This window comes from Palaemon carinicauda, chromosome 20, assembly GCF_036898095.1.
Source record: "Palaemon carinicauda isolate YSFRI2023 chromosome 20, ASM3689809v2, whole genome shotgun sequence".
Classification (NCBI taxonomy): Eukaryota; Metazoa; Arthropoda; class Malacostraca; order Decapoda; family Palaemonidae; genus Palaemon; species Palaemon carinicauda.
In genome coordinates, this window is record NC_090744.1 from 9,352,123 (window position 1) to 9,369,622 (window position 17,500).

The window sequence follows — 17,500 nt, forward strand, 5'->3', positions numbered from 1 at the left end:
TTATCATCTTTTTGTAATATGTTGGTAATTATTACTCTTCATCAATAATTACAATTCTGTAGTCTATACTCAAGGTAACTGTCATTGTTAAGTAAATTTAGCATTGCCAATTGCCATATTTTCCAATATTTTTGCTAGGAAGTTTTTTAAGTTACCTTTATACTTATAGTTATCACCAATCATTGATATATACAATGTTATATCCTATACTCAAGGTAACTGACATTGTTAAGTAAATATAGCAATGCTTAATTTTCAAAATTTTTGGTAGGCCATTGTTCCAATTACCTTTTTGTAATATATCAATAATTATCACTATTCACCAATATTCCCAATGCTATAGCCTATAAACAAAAGCTCCAGCTTATGGTAACTAAATTCAGCATTGCCTAATTTCCAAAATTTTAGGCATGGAATTACTAAAACGATTATCCCTGAAGGCTAATACATATTTACATTATGCTAAGCCCCTTATCAAATATGGATGATGTGATAGTACAGCTATGCTCACAAAAACTCATTGCCAAATCTGCGTCAAAAAATACTAAAAATCTCTCGACCGGGATAAACATATTTTATATATATATATATATATATATATATATATATATATATATATATATATATATATATATATATATATATATATATGTGTGTGTGTATGTATATATATATATATATATATATATATATATATATATATATATATAATAACATATATACATATAAATATATATATATATATATATATATATATATATATATATATATATATATATATATATATATATATATGTGTGTGTGTGTGTATGTATATATATATAATAACATATATACATATAAATATATATATATATATATATATATATATATATATATATATATATATATATATATATATATATATATATATATATATGTGTGTGTATATATTATTGAAAACAAATTAGTAAATACAAAACAATAATCTAGCTCCATAGTTATAATACACATAAGGTTATAGTCCGGATATATATATATATATATATATATATATATATATATATATATATATATATATACATACATATATATATATATATATATATATATATATATATATATATATATATATATATATATATATATATATATATATATATATGTATGTATGTATTGAAATAACTCTGCGTATCACCAGGGATATTAACCCTTCTTGCGCTGGAAATGAAAACCTAATCCTCTTGGTCATAAACCCAATGCAACGTTGCTATATTTTATGACAGCTAGAAAAAATGTGATGGCTGGGAAATAAAAGAATGGAAGAAACCATAACCAAAATTTAGGACAAAGTAAAAGCAATCGTCCGGATTTAGAAAAGTAAAAGTTTAATTCTTTATAGCTAACCTTTGGCTGTAGTTTCGAGTTACTTGTCAGATTAACTCGGGGGAGTTAAGTAACGTGGTGATGAAATATAAATGTACAATGGGATGATTAAATAGATCTTTAGACTAAATTGTTCTTTGGTATTGTACTTACATTTTATGGAATTAATTTAAATTTTGTAATTTCCCTCCACCATTGTTGTCATTTAAGCTTGGGAAAATTATGTATAAATTAATTTGACTAATATATTAAAGAAATTTCTAAAATATTGTCCTTACGATGTCTCTAAGAATTTTTTTTTAATTCTGAAATGTTAACCATCATTTATAAATGTTTCTTAATTTGGGTATATTGTGAATCCATGATTTTAGTAAATATCTACATAAAAAAAAATCTTTTTGAAGATTATTATGATTTTTTTCTTTATTTGATGGTAGAGTTTTGAAGGTATTTCTATATCTATTTTCATAACACCAGTGGTGTTAAGTATGAATGAAATGCAATGCTAATTTGTCTTATATCGGTAGTATGTACATATAACTATTAATGCATAAAATCTATATAAAATATCGGTGAATACACATACATATGCTATTGTGAAATTGGTGTGGTATTACTACCAGCTAAGCAGACATACATATATACATATATACAAACATACATTCATACATATTTATGCATACATAAATATGTATGTATAAACACACACACACACACACACACACACACACACATATATATATATATATATATATATATATATATATATATATATATATATATATATATATATATATATATATATATATATATATAAACTTCCTTCTATAATCTTAGTAGATCTGAAAGGATGTCGTAAGTCAGTCTTATAGCAATGTTTTGCCCCATATACTATATATAACAAAGACGAGAAAATGGTGAACTGCACTAAGAGTCAAGGCTCGTTAGCTTAATGAGAGAGAGAGAGAGAGAGAGAGAGAGAGAGAGAGAGAGAGAGAGAGAGAGAGAGAGAGAGAGAGAGACAGTGGATTTTTGAATCATTAGATAAACTGATAGGAACTTTTTGTTTTGCTTAATCTCTTCATATATATGTACACACACACACACACACACACACACACACACATATATATATATATATATATATATATATATATATATATATATATATATATATATATATATATATATGTATATATACACTATATATAAATATATAAATAAATATGTATATATATATATATATATATATATATATATATATATATATATATATATATATATATATATATATATATGTGTGTGTGTGTGTGTGTATGCATAAATGTGTAAATATGAATATATATATATATATATATATATATATATATATATATATATATATATATATACATACATATATGTATATATATATATAAATCTATATCTATCTATCTATCTATCTATCTATCTATCTATATATATATATATATATATATATATATATATATATATATATACATATATATATATATATATATATATATATATATATGCATAAACGTACATATGTACACATATATGTATATAAGTATGTATTTCTTATATACACATACACTACATCTCCATATTACTGAATTTATATACTTTTGAGGTAACTATCCATGATTTCTTGAATATCTTTCAGGCTTTGAGCGAGATGTACCGGGCTACCCAAGATACTCGTACTCCGGAGACTCCAGCAAGGGTGAACACCACCTTATCATTCACGGGATCACACTTGAGGATGACGGGGAATACCAGTGCCAAGTTGGTCCTACGGCTAAAACGAGCGCCCTTTGGGCTTCAGCTAACGTTACTGTCTTGGGTAAGTTATTTCAATCCTAAATTTCTATTAACGTTTATTTTTTTATGGTACTGAGTAAAAAAACTTTCATCTCTGCAAACGATTATTACTTTCCAATTAGTTAAAAATAATCGAATATTAACATTCATGCTAAGCCCACTAAAATTAATTCAACTTTTATTTTTTTTCTAAAATTGACATCAACACTAGCCACCCAATTGGTTAAACTTTTATTTGTTGAACTTCAATTATTTATTTTCTAAATTTAACCTCATTGCTATTCCCCAGGTAGTTGAAATTTGTTAATCTTTTTTTTTTACAATATCATAATTGATACCAGCTTTCAATTATTCATTTTTTTTCTCTAAAATTCACATGAATGGTAGTCCACCTAAACACCAATTGGTTGAACTTGAACTTTTTTGTTCTAAAATTGACATTAACGCTAGTCCCTTCTCTCCCTCCCTACGGCCCCCTAAAGGACCTTACCCCCTTCATGCCACCCACCCCCACCCAGCCAGGAGCCCTTGTCAAGTTACTAGAAAAGGTAAATTCCATATAAAAGGATTTCCATCATTAGATCGAGTAATATGTTGACAGAGTGGTGTGACGGGCCGAGAGAGGAGTTGTGAAATCAAAGGCAGATTGGAAACGACTGAGTTATATTGTTGTGGAACACTCTCCTTATATACAAAACCTCAAGGCAACAGGACATGACAAGTTCACAAGACAGACAATATCACAGAGGAAAAACCAGACAGGAATTTTCATGTTCGTTTTAGTGCGAGGGAGGAGTGAAGATACAAGCATAATATATACAAAAGGAATTATGTACAATTGTGTGAAACACGGTTGGTACATGGCTCCCCCCCTAAAAATGACATACTGTACATGTTAAATAGGGCGCCCTGATCTAGAGAGGCGAACTGTAGGCGGGTCATCTTGCAGAAGATAAGCAGGTTTTAGACGATCAATGGAGACCCAGTCTTCTTTGCCCCGAATGTTTAGGAGGAATGCTTTAGGACTGCGTCGGATCACAAGGAAAGGTCCCGTGTAAGGGGGTGTTAACGGTGGCTTGCTGGTGTCGTTGCGCAGGAAGACGTGCGTTGCAGAGTGCAAGTCCGTTGGTATGTGATGCTTCGCTGGGGGCTTGTAAGTCTGGCGGCACGGAGTAAATTTTCCCACGACGTGACGCATGCGCTGGAGATCGTCGGAGGAGGTTGTAGAAGGAAAAAACTCGGCAGGGACGACCAACGGGTCGCCATACACCATTTCGGCTGCCGAGACGTCGAGGGCGTCTTTAGGAGTGGTCCTTAGTCCAAGGAGGACCCAGGGAAGCTGAGTAAACCAGTTGCAATCCTTGCAGCGGGACATCAAAGCTGCTTTGAGGGTGCGATGAAAACATTCAACCATTCCATTGGCAGCGGGGTTGTAGGCCGTTGTGTGATGTAGGGTGATGCCCAGGAGATTCGCTAATGACGTCCATAATTGAGAGGTGAAAGTGGTTCCCCTGTCAGAAGTAATATGCTCAGGGATACCGAATCTTGAAATCCATCCAGAGAGTAAGGCAGATGTACATGAGGCGAACGTTGCGGTTTCCATGGGAATGGCTTCAGGCCAACGAGTGGAGCGGTCGATGACGGTAAACAGGTAACGATGTCCTTGTGATGTGGGTAGGGGGCCTACAACGTCGACGTGAATGTGTGCGAAACGACGCTGAGGTTGAGGAAAGGTGCCCACTCCTGAATCCGTGTGTCGATGTACTTTGGAAGTTTGGCAAGAAGTACAGGCACGGACCCAATCCTTAGCATCCTTAGAAATGCCGTGCCAAAAGAGCTTTGCCTTCAGCAGCTGTGCAGTAGAACGGCACGAGGGATGTGAAAGGCCGTGGATGAAATCAAACACCTGTCGGCGCATGGGAGCAGGAATCCAAGGTCGCGGTTTACCAGTACTGACGTCACAGAGGAGGGTGGTGTTGGAGTTTTCGAGGGGAAAATCCTCCCAACGGAGGGACGTGCAGGATGTCCTACAAGCTTGATACTCTGGATCCTGTCATTGGGCTTCAGCCAGGGCGTTGTAATCCAATCCCAGTTGAACGGCAGCCAACGTGTTTCTTGACAGGGCATCGGCAACGGGATTCATTTTCCCAGGGACGTATTGGAGGGTGCAATTGTATTCAGCCACAGCGGAGAGATGTCGGCGTTGACGGGCGGACCAGGCGTCAGACTGTCGAGTGAAGGCGTGCACCAGAGGCATGTGGTCTGTGCGAATGACGAAGGGCGTACCTTCTAAGAAATGGCGAAAGTGACGGACAGCCAAGTGCACCGCCAGCAATTCTCGATCGAAGGTAGAATAACCCGATTTTGCCTTGGACAGTTTTCTGCTGAAGAAGGCTAATGGGCGGGGCGAACCTTTGACCACCTGCTCGAGTACTGCACCAATAGCGACGTCGCTGGCATCAGTGGAGAGAAGGAGAGGGGCGTGTGGGATAGGAAAAGTGAGAGCCGCAGCAGTTGATAGGGCCTTTTTTGCATTGCAGAAGGCTGCTTCTTGAAGGGGACCCCACTTCAGGTCCTTTGGCTTGCCCTTGAGGGAGGCGTAGAGGGGAGCAAGAGTGGCGGTAATGGCTGGCAGAAAACGGTGATAATAGTTGATCATGCCCAAGAATTCCTGCAGAGCTTTGACGGTCGAGGGCGTTGGGAAATTCTGAACGGCTGCTACCTTCTCAGGGAGGGGATGGACTCCTTCAGGAGTGATACGGTGCCCTAAGAACGACACTTCGTTGGCGCCAAAGGTACACTTGTCGTACCGGACTACAAGACCGTTTTGTTGCAGGCGGTCGAGCACGATGCGCAGGTGACGGAGGTGTTCCTCTTTTGAGGAGGAGAACACAAGTATGTCGTCCACATAACATACACAGAAAGGGAGGTCCCCTAAGATGCCATCCATGAGACGTTGAAACGTTGCCCCAGCATTACGAAGGCCAAAACAGGAGTAATTGAAGGTGTATGTGGCAAACGGAGTGGTGATGGCGGTCTTGGGGATGTCTTCTGGGTTCATAGGCACCTGATAATACCCCTTCAGGAGGTCGAGCGTAGAGAAAACCTTTGCTTTGTGCAGGTAGGAGGTTACATCGGCAATGTTTGGGAGGGGGTAGTGATCCGGTTCTGTTTGCATGTTCAGGCGCCTGTAATCCCCGCACGGACGGAGGGAGCCGTCTTTCTTCTGAACGATGTGTAAGGGTGACGACCATGGGCTGGAGGCCTTTTGGCAAAGGCCCATTTTCTCCATTTCGGCGAACGTCTGTTTGGCGGCTGCCAATCGTTCTGGTGCCAGACGTCTGAATTTTGCGAAGACTGGGGGTCCCGTCGTCTTGATATGGTGATAAATACCGTGCTTGGCAGGAACCATGGGCGTTTGGCAAAGTTCTGGACGGAAAACTTCCGGGTACGACGTGAGGAGGTGGGCGTAGGCATCCGTGGGTGCGCTGATGTGGAGAGCGAGGTTAGAGGGGGCGGGTTGAAGAGGTGTCGACAAGTACGAGTCTGCGTTGACCAATCGTCGGTGGGCGACATCGACCAGAAGGTGGAAATGAGAGAGGAAATCCGCACCGAGGATTGGCATTGTGACGTCAGCAACGAGAAACTTCCTATTGAATTTACCGTTTCCGAACGATAATGTGAGGCTCTCGTAACCGTAGGTGGGTATTGCAGATCCGTTGGCAGCTACCAAGCGGACGTCGGCAGATGTAGACAGACTACGTTGTGCCTTGAAGAGTTTCCTTGGCAAAAGAGAACGACAAGCACCCGTGTCTACCAAAAATCGCACGCCCGTTCCTGCATCCTGTAAAAAGAAAAGATTAGAAACATGGGAGGCCACCGCCACAAGCGATGGCCTACTTACACGTTTTTTGGCCACTGACAATCTTTGGCACATTTCTTCGCGGTTGCCCCGAATCTGAAGTGGTAGTAGCAAAACTGCGGCGGATGGGAGGTAGTAAGTGGCTATAGAAGTCGTTCGTTGGGGCGCGAGCGATTGGTGGGTGGTGGGCGGCTTTGTCGCCGCTTCGGCACATCACGGGGTAGGCGTGTATGTCCTACGGCATTCATGTCAGCTTCGGTTGACGTTGAATAGGCATCCTCGTCGTTAGGGGTGGAGGCGTTGATGGAGGTCTTGAAGTGGCTGTCCATAAGGGCGTCGGCTTTGGTCATCAAGTCCTTTATGGGTAAACTATCGACATCGGGTATGGCAGCGCGCACAGGTTCAGGTAAACGGCGTATCCAAAGGGCACGGAGTAGGTTCACCTCACGAGGAGAGCCGTCTGCGGCAGGTTGAAGGCGAGCGATACTGGTCATTTCCCTGAGGGCAAGCGAAGCCCTTTGGTCCCCCAACGGTTGTTGCGAGAGCTGAAAAAGCTTTGCTATACGGGCGGCTGGTGACGGAGAGTACTGTTGCAGAAGGTATGATTTTAGGTCGTCATACGCTATTGGGGTGTCTCCTTGTTCACAAAGCCAGTCGGATATTTCTGGGAAGGTGTCCTCGGGTATCGCCACGAGAACATCATCCGCTTTGGTGGTTGAGCGAGTCACGCCCCTGATACGAAACTGGACTTGTGCGCGCTGAAACCAAGCAAACGCCTCTCCGCTGGCAAACGATGAAAGTTTGAATGGAGCGGCCGCAGCACCAACTGCCGTAGAGTCCGCCATAGTACCAACGATGAAGGGGCGAGGGGGTGGGGGTGGAAGGCGGTGGGAGCGAGTCGACTTCCGGGGTCACCAATGTGACGGGCCGAGAGAGGAGTTGTGAAATCAAAGGCAGATTGGAAACGACTGAGTTATATTGTTGTGGAACACTCTCTTTATATACAAAACCTCAAGGCAACAGGACATGACAAGTTCACAAGACAGACAATATCACAGAGGAAAAACCAGACAGGAATTTTCATGTTCGTTTTAGTGCGAGGGAGGAGCGAAGATACAAGCATAATATATACAAAAGGAATTATGTACAATTGTGTGAAACACGGTTGGTACAGTGGAGAGCTTATATTCAGTATTAATGGCAGAGATTATTGGATTAGCTTTGATGGCAAGGTACAAACATATTGAGCACTGTGAAATCGTATGTAGGATTTGCTTTGATCCATAGAGATTTTTATAGAATTATAGTTTAGTGTATATTGGGTTAATGTTCGGTGAAGTTATGAATGGGGATATTAAAAAAAGATTAATAGTTCTACATTTTATGGTGCTTGATTATAATTTCCTGAATGTGAAAGGTATTCATAATATCTTGGGTATAGGATTATGGGTATATCAAACATATATATATATATATATATATATATATATATATATATATATATATATATATATATATATATATATATATATATATATTTATACTGTATTATGTGTGCTTGTCCGTAAGTGTGTGTAGTTGGCCAAACCACAGACATGAATAAGTACATGTCTGAGGCCTTTGTCCTACAGTTGGATAGAAACAGCTGCATTTTTGTTATATATATATATATATATATATATATATATATATATATATATATATATATATATATATATATATATATATAATATACATATGTGTATATATATCTATATATATATATATATATATATATATATATATATATATATATATATATATATATATATATATATATATATATATATATATATATATATATATATATACATTAGGATATAGAATCTATAGTATACTAAATAAAATCAATGATAGAACAAAAGGAACTAACAGAATAAAAGTAGTCATACCCCAACGAATAAAGATTTCTTATTATTCATTTCCTCTGTCCTAAATAAACTGTGAGTAAAGAGGAGAACCAATATTGTAGCTGAGAAATGGGTGAATAACTCAAGAAGAAAAGTAACGATGGAGACAAAACATGAAGTCAGCCTTTCAACAAGGCAATGAAATATTAGGATGAAAATTCCAGTGATGTTGATGATATTTTCGGAAAAACTTTTCTGAAAACTATGGCATCATGGACGAAGTTTTGGGTGAAATAATCTTAGGGTCTTTACTGAAGCAATTTTAAAAGTATCATAACCAGATATGGATAGGAAAATGAATCATTTTTTAAAGTATCATAATTAGGTATGATTAGACAAAAAGATTATCTTAAACTTGTTAGAAATAGGTGCATTTACATTTACATACACATACACTTATATGTACAAATACATGTGTATATATATATACTGTATATATATATATATATATATATATATATATATATATATATATATATATATATATATATATATATATATATATATATATATATATACATACATATATATATATATATATATATATATATATATATATATATATATATATATATATATATATATATATATATATATATAGATGTGTGTGTGTATACAATGTATGCATATACTGTTTATAAATATATATACGCTATATGTATATATATGCATATATATATATATATATATATATATATATATATATATATATATATATATATATATATATATATATATATATATATATATAAGCTTTATGTATATATATATATATATATATATATATATATATCTATATATATATATATATATATATATATATATATATATATATATATATATATATATATATATATATCTATATATATATATTTATATATACACACACACACACACACACACATATATATATATATATATATATATATATATATATATATATATATATATATATATATATATATATATATGTGTGTGTGTGTGTGTGATATGTATATGTGTGTGCGTGTGTGTGTGAGTGTGTGGATAAATCCTCAGATTTCATAAGCATTAATGCTATTATCTCTATCCCCAAAATCATCAAATCAAAAATGAATCTGAAACAAAATCTAACATTTAAAAAGAAGACAGAACCAGGGACTGAACTCGACAAGGTTGTTGTTATACTTGTCATCTTTTATGAGTACGCAGGCAGTTTTCTCTTATTGCAATTGTTAGTTTTTAACTGAGGTAACACTGCACAATGATCCAGTACCTACTTGAGTACAATAGGGATTGCCATTGCCAACGTTCGGGGCCGTTTTGGAGAAAGTTTGAGCAATGCTGAAATATTTGTTGGCTGCAGTAATATCTGTTAATATTTGATAGGAGGTATTATATTCTATGTCATATTTATGGTAGAGGGTTCTTTAATCATATGTAAATTAATGTATAATTAGATAAAGATAGGCACATAACACACACACATTTATATATATGTATATATATATATATATATATATATATATATATATATATATATATATATATATATATATATATATATATATTTTTGGGCTCAAGCCATGTCGTCCTGATGGAAGTTCCTATAGGGTAGCTTCCTAGGGTATATTACAACTACGGCGATATTCCCAGAGAATTTACCTTAAGGTACCAGAATTCTAACTCCTGGAGCGAGTATCCCTCGTGAAAGGGATATCGCGACATATCAGAGGACGTATTCTAGACACGTCACATGGCAATCTACTACCTAAATAGAGATTCGTCTCGTAAGAGGGAGATTGACGAGATACGAATTCGGGAAGAAAAAGGGGGGAGCCGCTCCCAAGGCCTCCCAATCCCCCGATTCGTATGCGTGCCTGGCGCCAATCCTGGCGCCATCTGTATTCCTTTTTGCGTAGCTTAACAACTCGGTGTTTTTTCCTGTTTTTCTCGCAAATCTTGGATTTATTCAACTTTTCATGGCTTCTCCGTCTTCGTTGGCCTCGGATAAGTTGAGTATAGTGTCTGTTATGTATAAATGTAGGCTCTTGGTAAAATTTTGAGTGATTAATAGGATTAATCTTTGATTCAAGAGCCGTAGCCTACCAGAGGTGTCCTGGACACTGTCACTCGCTAGGTATAAATTAGTTAGTCAGAGTGACATTCCTGGTTGTTTTGCTTAATAAATTTTAGCTATTTAGCTTTACATAGGATTTCCTTTCGTGCTTAGTATTATTTGGCGAAGTATTCGCCATTCTGGCCTACGCTAGGCCATGTAGCCTAGTCGTTTGGTCCTAGTACTTAATGCATGATTTTGGTTTTTCCGAGTGTAATTAAAAGTTTATTAAAGCTTTAGGCTATTTTTTTATACATTTTAGACTGTGTGGAATATTTCCAAGATTGTATACGTGAGAGTTTCGGTGAATTAGGTAATCGATTCTCTTGGTGCCTAGGTTAATTGCTTATGGAGCCTTAGTATACTTTATTATTCTCCCCGGTTGCTTTCTTTTCTTCGGAGAAGGTATGCAATCCCTTTCCCTCTGTTTAAGCCTTGGGCTTATCCCTAAGTGGTTTTTTCCGAATTTATTTTCGATAAAACTATACTAGGGTGTTACTGTACCTTCCTGTTCCAGCAGAGTCTGGTTCAAAGAGGGACAGAACAACAGAGTTTTTTAGTCTGAGTCCGTGTTGTCTGGCTTGGGGCAGAGTTCCCCTCGCTGACCTAACACTTATAAAGGGAGCTTAGCTCCCTTAGGTCACTATCGAAGGTTTCTGTAGTATGATTCCTCCTTTTGTGATCGACCAGACTAAGTCCTGTTGCTGTTCTTGGGGAGGATAAAATCTTCCCTTGGGAATAGCAACGCCTTCCTTGCTTTGGTGCTTTGGGAAGCTGGCAAGTATTGCTGGCCCTTTCCCTTAGATCTCCCTTAGGCTAAGACAGAGTTCTTGGCTGCGGGTGATCTGTCACTAAAGCAAGGTTGGCAGGACCCTTTTGTCCCTTCCCCCTCTATCTCCGTAATGGCCTTGCCATTACTGTACTGTACCTTGCCGGCCGGCAGAGCTGGCTGGCAGGGGTATTACTGTACTGTACGTCATTCTACTTCTGGACCTAGTATAGGTTGGGATATGGAATTGACTAAGGCCATTGCCGGCCGGCTGAGATGCTGGCCGGCAAGGGTCTTATGTTTTCGAGTGCTGCCCGGACCTCTCTTGGTCCCTCATCCATGCCTGCCGACAGAGCCGGACGGCATTGCTCAAGGAAGCCTGAATTAAGTTTCTCCCCTTCCTTATATGCACTCTTTCGGTTGCCGGGCTTTGGGGGTCGTGTACACTCTTATCCCGGCATCCATTCCTTTTTCTTCTAGTGCTGTACCTGTCCCGGCAGCCGGCCTATGAGGCCGGCTGCCGGCCTATGAGGCCGGCAGCCGGGCAGGGGTAGTCTTCTGGTTCTTTTGCTGCCGGCTGGCATCGGTCTCGTACCTTTGCCGGCCGGCTTATGTCAGTCCTTGTCTGCCGGTCACCAAGAGTGTGGCCGGCAGCTGGGTACTACCTTGTGTAGTTGCTGGCCGGCAATCATTGCCGGCCAACACTGGCTGTTGCTGGCCGGCAGCTGCTGCCGCCGGCACAGGCATTTGAACCAGAGGGCTGCCGCCCTATAGCTGTTAAGTAGTATACTTTAAAGCTAATTGTGGTGTGTGCCGGCCGGCAAAGGCAGGCCGGCACACATCCTCCTATACTGTACTAGTATTCTTCTGTATAGCATATACAGTAAGAAGAAAACTATAGTAAAAGTTTAGGTACAGCACTGTATCTTCTAACACTATTGTGTTTTCTTACACAGCCCTTTGCTGTTGCCCTCAGACAGGAAGCAGAGTTCTTCCCCGTCTATTATCCAGGATTTTAAAATCATTGCCTAGGTGTGAGCTCCACCTGTTTCCTATGGAAACCTTGCATTGGTTACTCTAGTAGAGATAAACCAATTTTTTGATTTTATTATCTGGAAGGCTGCAACAATGGGTTGTGAGGGAAACACAAGTGTGTGTCTTTCATTTATGAATTGTTATGCTATACTATGCATATCCAGTGATACATAGTTCACTTGATACTCATGGAAATTTCTTCTCTTTACAGAAGGACACTCCGAAGTGGGGAAGTGCTTTCTGCAATGTCAGCAGCAAGAACCTCTGCGGACATGAGTTTTGTAGGAGACACGCAGCATACGCTGTCTCCAAGGATGATCTCCGGTATTGGGACCCTCAGGTATGTACTGTGTGCACTAACCTGATTAATGAGACATTTAAATAGCTAGGAAGAAGCTTCGTACCTGGGTAAGGGGCTTCCAAAAGTACACTTCTGGCCCTTATCTTCCAAGTGAGAAGATGAGGGTGTATCTTTTCCCTAAGGCATCAGCTGAGGCAGTGATTCCCCAGCCTCAAGAGGAGATCCCCTATGTTCAGATCCAGATGGATGCTGAAGTCGCGGTCGCGATGCAAGACATCTAGCTAAATGACAGGATATCTGATGTGGACGGGTGTCAGGAGGAAGACCTCCTTGCAGAAGCCCAGGATGAAGTTCAAGTCCCTCTACATCGGCCGGTCTCCCAGTAGAGCTGGGACAGGCCCTCTCTTCTATTGTTGGAATTATCCAACAAATGCAGAAGGAGAATCAGGAGAAGGCGGCTGCAATGGAACTGCGAAGGCAGTGCCTTGCAGAATCACATGGGCCCCAGAAAAGCTCAATGTGAAAGACCTTCTTTTGTGCTCGGATGCTAACCCATGGAGGTATGCTGAGCACATGTCGATGACGACTGGAAAGATCGTCATCTCGGATATGCTGGGCTCAGTTCCCCTGGAGGGTGGAATTCTGGCCCAGCAAGGCACCATATCCGGACTGTTATGTCCGGCTGAGGAAGGAACCAGCTTCAAAGGAGGAGGCAGAGCCGAAGGAGGTCATAGTGATGACCATGCTAAGGCTCAAGCTCTACTTTCATCTTCGATGAAAGAGAGGGGCTTCTCTAACTCAAAGGTAGCTGCATTGAATAGGAAGCTCCCTTCCTTTGTGTCCTCGCCTACTAGAGCCTTCCCCCTTTTTACAGAAAGGGTTTCTGGCTGTACTAAAAGCAATCGAGGCCGGCAAGTCTTGCCCCTCCCTAGAGGAGTGTAAACCCTTGTCGCTGGCCCTGCCTATGGACCACAAAGATTGGAAGGACGTCCATCTTACGTTCTAAGTGGAAAGTTGGAGGCTGATATTGCCGGACGTCAGTTCGGCAAGGACCCCCCTAAGCTGTCTGACTTTCTTTTGCGAAGTGAGCTCGATACAAAAGAAAGACTGACTGCCTCAATGTCTCTTCAGACTACTCTCGAGACGATGGCAAGTGACCCCAAGGTCCATGAAATGTTCATGGTAGTGGCCAAGCCTCATCTGGCCACAGTGACGAAGGACCTTTATGGCTTCGTCAAGGCAAGGAGAGCTGGTAGGGAGTTCGTGTTTACCTCGGCTACAGTGAGGCACGAGCTAAAGAAACTAATCTCCTCCAACATTTGGGGAAAAGACCTTTTTCCCTACCGACTTGGTCAAAGAAGTTTTTGATAAAGCCACCTTGGAGAATAGAAACCTTCTCCAGAAGTGGGACCTGGCTATCAAAAGAAAGTCTTCCCCGGATGAGGGTCCTCAACCAAAGAGGAAGACTATGAGGACTAGGCTACCGTCTCGGCCAGCCAAGCCTCTTAGACAGCAACAGCAACTGCAATTGCCATTGCCCCCAGTGCCCCAGATCGTGGCACAAACCCCGACCACCTTTCAGTGGGTACCCCAGGCCGTGTCGACACAGTCCACGGCATTCACCCCAGCGTTCGAAGGGCAGTCTACTTCCTTCCGAGCAAAGCCTAGAGGAGCAGCCAGAGGCTCGTCTAGACGCTCCTCAAGGGGAAGGGGATTTAGGGGTGGTCGTGGTCAGGAAGGCAAGACCTCAGGACAACAGTCCAAGTGAGGTGATACCGGTAGGAGGGAGACTTCTGAAATTTCGGGATCGGTGGACCTTCGATCCCTGGGCCCACAGCCTACTCAAGAATGGATTGGGCGGGAGCTGGTACAGCACTCCACCCCCGTACCTTCGGTTTTTTCCAACACTCCACCCCCGTTATGGAGGACTACGTTCAAGAACGGTTGGAGAAAAAGGGTGAAGCCCATCAATTTCTAAGGGAGGCTGTTTTGTGTTCCCAAGAAAGACTCGGAAAAGCTCAGAGTCATTCTGGACTTGTCGCCACTTAACAAGTTCAAAGTGAATTACAAATTCAAAATGCTAACACAGCAACACATAAGGACCTTACTGCCCAAGAGGGCATATTCCGTCTCTATAGACTTGTCAGATGCCTACTGGCACATTCCAATTAGCCATCGACTCTCCCCCTACCTAGGGTTCAGGCTACAGCGAAGACTACACGCCTTCGGAGCCATGCCATTCGGGCTAAACATAGCCCCAAGGATTTTTACGAAGCTTGCGAGCGTAGCTCTCAAACAATTTCGCCTAAAGGGAATTCAGGTAGTAGCCTACCTGGACGACTGGTTGGTGTGGGCAGCATCCGAGACAGAATGCTTGCAAGCTTCCAGTCAGTGATCCAGTTCCTAGAGTACCTAGGCTTCAAGATCAACAGAAAAAGTCTCGACTTTCTCCATCTCAAAAGTTCCAGTGGCTAAGATCCACTGGGACCTTTTGTCACACCGTTTCTCCACCCCAGCGAAGAAAAGGAAGGAGATAGCGGGTTCTGTCAAGAGACTTCAAGATTCCGAAAGGATATCAAGACACGAGCAGGAGAGAGTACTGCGCTCTCTCCAGTTTGCTTCGGTGACAGACCCAGTGCTAGAGCACAGCTAAAGGATGCAATCGGAGTTTGGAGAAGTTATGCATCAAACGCGTGAAGAGATCTGAGAAGACCAGCCGCTTCGGCTAAGTACTCTTCTCAGGCCTTGGTCCCAAGCCAGACATCTAAAGATGTCAGGTTCTTCTTCAGCCACCTCCTCCGTCGGTGACGATTCACTCAGACGCCTCAAAGGAGGGATGGGGAGGTCACTCTCATCGGAAAAAAGTCCAGGGGACTTGGTCCAGGCTATTCAAGACCTTTCTCATAAAACTTTCTAGAAGCTAGGGCAGTGCTCCTTACCTTAAAGAAAGTCTCCCCGTGTCATTCGTTCCACAGAAAGTGGTAATAGACAGCGAGGTAGTTGTAAGATACTTGAATCGACAAGGATCGAGGTCACCACCTCTCAACCAGGTGATGTTGGCCGTCTTCCGATTGGCGGAAAAGAAGAAGTGGTACCTGTCGGCAGTTCACCTTCAAGGAGTCCGCAATGTGACAGCGGACGCTCTATCCAGGTTCACACCGATAGAGTCGGAATGGTCCTTAGACGCAGGATCATTCTCCTTCATTCTGAATCAGTCCCAGAACTGCAGATAGACCTCTTTGCGACGAAAGACAACAAGAAGTTGCCCCTGTACGTGCCCCGTACGAGGACCCCTTAGCGGAAGCAGTGGACGCGATGTCCCTCGACTGGAACAGATGGTCCAAGATTTATCTGTTCCCTCCTCACAACCTTCTGTTGAGGGTCCTCAACAAACTGAGATCCTTCAAAGGGTAGCGGCAATAGTGGCCCACAAGTGGCCGAACAGCGTGTGGTTCCTCCTGGCATTGGAACTGTAGCTGAAGTTTGTACCACTACCAGATCCAGTTCTGACCCAGCGAGTCCAGAAGTCAACTGTCTGCGCTTCATTACAGAAAACCCGGACCCTGCAGGTCATGTTTTTCTCTCCCTAGCGGTGAGAAAGCGTTTCGGGATTTCAAAAGCCAGTATAGACTTCCTTGAGGAATATAAATGCAAATCTACTAGAAGGCAATATGAGTCATCTTGGAGAAAATGGGTGGCCTTTTGTCAAGGCGAAGATTCCGCAGGAGATCTTGACAGACTTCTGCTTATCCTTTTTCCCCACCTCCATGGTCAAGGGTTGGCAGCGAACACGATTTCAGCGTGTAAGTCTGCTTTGACAAGACCCATTCTATATGCCTTCCAGGTCGACCTAGGTAACGAGATCTTTAATAAAGTCCCGAAAGCCTGTGCTAGGCTCAGACCTTCAGCACCTCCAAAGCCCATTTCATGGTCTTTAGACAAGTTCTTCATTTCGCTTCTCTGTTGAGCAATGAAGAATGTGCGTTAAAGGATTTGACACAAAAAGTTATTTTCCTAATTTGCACTCGCGTCCGGGGCCAGGGTTAGTGAAATTGTAGCCTCTCGAGAGAGGCAGGTCGTGTTCAGTTCCTGGATGGGGAAGAACTGAACCTGTTTCCGGATCCTACGTTTCTCGCCAAGAATGAGTTACCCACCAACAGGTGGGGTCCCTGGAGAATCTGCCCTCTGAAAGAAGATGCATCTCTATGTCCAGTAGAATGCCTAAAGGTCTATCTTCATAGAACTTCAGACTTCAAGGGTGGTCAACTATTCAGGGGAGAAACATCAGGCTCAAATT

General features: G+C 40.9%; 1 pseudogene; it reads left to right on the plus strand.

Moving 5' to 3' along the window:
- The window catches only part of LOC137614504 (nephrin-like), a 42,594-nt pseudogene that overhangs the window by 547 nt on the left and 24,547 nt on the right, over positions 1-17,500 (plus strand).